The sequence below is a fragment of the Tamandua tetradactyla genome, chromosome 16 (assembly GCF_023851605.1).
Source record: "Tamandua tetradactyla isolate mTamTet1 chromosome 16, mTamTet1.pri, whole genome shotgun sequence".
Classification (NCBI taxonomy): Eukaryota; Metazoa; Chordata; class Mammalia; order Pilosa; family Myrmecophagidae; genus Tamandua; species Tamandua tetradactyla.
In genome coordinates, this window is record NC_135342.1 from 31874262 (window position 1) to 31877482 (window position 3221).

The window sequence follows — 3221 nt, forward strand, 5'->3', positions numbered from 1 at the left end:
GTGGCTCCTCGGTCTGACTGGGAACATTGGATAGCAGAGCCCTCCCGCCACGCTTGGCGTCTTGGGCCAGCTGGGCAATTTGGACTGGCACTCCCCCAAGCCGTGGCGGCCGGCGACCACCCCCCTCCATGCGCGGTTTCCCGGGCCGACTCTGATTGGCAAGTTAAAGGAGCCACAGCATCTTTTACTGGTGGGACCCGCAGACAGACGAGCACCACGAGCGCCATCTACTGAGCAGGAAAAGAAAAACAGAGCCAGAGATTTCACAGAAAAACCTTTCAACCAGCCGGGTCCCACACCCAGGGAAATCTGATAAAATGCCCAGACACCAGCAGAAAATAATGGATGACACTCGGAAAATTGAAGATATGGCCCAGTCAAAGGAACAAACCAATAGTTCAAATGAGATACAGGAACTGAGACAACTAATGGTGAATATACGAACAGAAATGGAAAAACTCTTCAAAAGCCAAATCAATAAATTGAGGGAGGACATGAAGAAGACATGGGCTGAACAAAAAGAAGAAACAGAAAATCTGAAAAAACAAATCACAGAACTTATGGGAGTGAAGGACAAAGAAGAAAAAATGGAAAAAACAATGGATACCTACAATGGTAGATCTAAAGAGACAGAAGCTACAATTAGTGAACTGGAGGATGGAACATCTGAATCCCAAAAAGAAACAGAAACTATAGGGAAAAGAATGGAAAAACTTGAGCAGGGGATCAGGGAACTGAATGACAATATGAAGCGCACAAATATACGTGTTGTGGGTGTCCCAGAAGGAGAAGAGAAGGGAAAAGGAAGAGAAAAACTAATGGAAGACATTATCACTGAAAATTTCCCAACTCTTATGAAAGACCTAAATTTACAGATCCAAGAAGTGCAGCGCACCCCAAAGAGAATAGACCCAAATAGGCATTCTCCAAGACACTTACTAGTTAGAATGTCAGAGGTCAAAGAGAAAGAGAGGATCTTGAAAGCAGCAAGAGAAAAACAATCTGTCACATACAAGGGAAACCCAATAAGACTATGTGTAGATTTCTCAGCAGAAACCATGGAAGCTAGAAGACAGTGGGATGATATATTTAAATTACTAAAAGAGAAAAACTGCCAACCAAGACTTCTATATCCAGCAAAATTGTCCTTCAAAAATGAAGGAGAAATTAAAACATTTATAGACAAAAAGTCACTGAGAGAATTTGTGACCAAGAGACAAGCTCTGCAAGAAATACTAAAGGGAGCACTAGAGTCAGATATGAAAAGACAGAAGAGAGAGGTATGGAGTAAAGTGTAGAAAGAAGGAAAATCAGATATGATATATATAATACAAAAGCCAAAATGGTAGAGGAAAATATTATCCAAACAGTAATAACACTAAAAGTTAATGGACTAAATTTCCCAATCAAAAGACATAGACCTTAAAATAGTCAAGGAGTCTGCATATGACATGGTGAGAGAATTTCTCCATATCCCCAAATTCAGAAATTTGATTCTATTACAAAGTGTAGAATTTTCTCACTGAAGAAACCTGATACTTTGAGATGAAGTAATCTTTGTTACTTGCACAATATTCTTATTTTGATCTCTTTTCATCTCTATTATAAGATCTCTGTGGGCAGGGACATTAGTGCCTTCACCACAGTATCACACATTCTGAGCAGAGTAACTGGCTCATAATCATTCCTTGAATATTACAAAATAATAAAATAAAAGACTGAATGTCCTAGATTGGACTGATTCACAGCACTGCAACCAGATTAGGGAAAATTGCTTTCTTTTTGCAGCATGCAGAGCAGCACTGAGAGACTCTGGGGTCACTGCCAAGGAGCACAAAGGGACTGACTGTTGGAAAACATGAGGACACAAAGACAGAGATGTTCACCCTCCACTGGTCTGGACTTCCATCTACAGACCTCCAAAGAATCAAAATAGTAGATATTGAGTAAAAGACGAAATATAAGCTCACCGGCATCAGTATGGTGCGGATGGCTTTGGCCTCAAGGGAAGGTCTGGGAGAAAGACTGTTCCTGTGAATATGTTGGACTCGATGCTTTTGTCTATACAGGATGAGAACCATGGAGCCACAAGCCCAGACCAGGAAAATCAAACACATGATGTCAGTGCAAAAATACATTAGTGTATAAACAGCTTTAGATTTCTCTGTTTTCGGCCAAGAGCAGTGTACATCATCTTTTATCAAACTGAAGTTTTTGGCTTTCAATGGACCATTCACTATCACAGGAACCAATATATTAATTAGGAGATGAAGGATCCAGCAGAGCAAACAGCAGAAGCCAATGAACTTTGGGGATCTAATCTTGAGCTCCATCCAACTACTAATCCTGGGGTCAAGCTTAATGACCTGGAAGCCATTGTGGAGGCAGGTGGTGGTGAAGGAAACCCCTGAGGCTACTCTGTAAAAATAGAAGAGAAGTTTACATCTGGTGTCATCAAGGAAGTATTTCAATCCAAAAGCTGCCATTGTTTGAGGGATTCCCTTGGAGTAAAGAGTCAAGGAGTTGGCTAAGACCAGTTGGTTGAGAATCAGATCTGTGGGTCTAAAGTTCTTTCCAGTAAGCAAAGCAAAGTTATATAAACAAGTCAGGAATTTCCCAGGATGCTAACTCCTGTCTGTATGAGGAAGATAATTCCCATTTCCAACTTAGCAGACTCCATCACATGAACACCTAGAGGACACCGATTTTAATTGAAGTCAGAGGAATCAGTAGTTAAACAAATGAATACATTCTACAATCACCATAAGCAGAAATTTCCAGCACATAGTTTAACCAATATTTTCTCACTTGAAATGGGCCCATATGTCCAAGACCTATTCACTGAAGATTTTTACTAGAAAACAATGAAGTGTATTTTTATAATCTTGGTCCAGGAAAATCATCACCAATCATAGGCCGAACCAGAGCACATAAAGTATTTTTATTTGCATTAAAAATTTTACATATAGAATTACTCTTAGGTGATGGATACCTTCCAAAAAATTAGAAATAAAACATAATGGACATTTAAAATGCATACCAGGAAAAAACAGGGGCTCATAACATCCTTACGAGTGTTATTAAATAGTAAGCTAAAACAGTAAACAAGACAGCTAATGTATCTAAACAGCATTTCTTAAAATCTAATCATAAGGGTAAAATTTCTCACAACTGATCAGAAGATGCTATTTAAGTTATGAATCTAGGTTTCATAAATGCTA

The 3221-nt window shown here is 39.4% G+C and overlaps 1 pseudogene; it reads right to left on the reverse strand.

The window, feature by feature from the left end:
• Positions 1–1742: 1742 nt before the first annotated feature.
• Positions 1743–2680, reverse strand: LOC143660241 (vomeronasal type-1 receptor 1-like; annotated as a pseudogene).
• Positions 2681–3221: the final 541 nt, after the last annotated feature.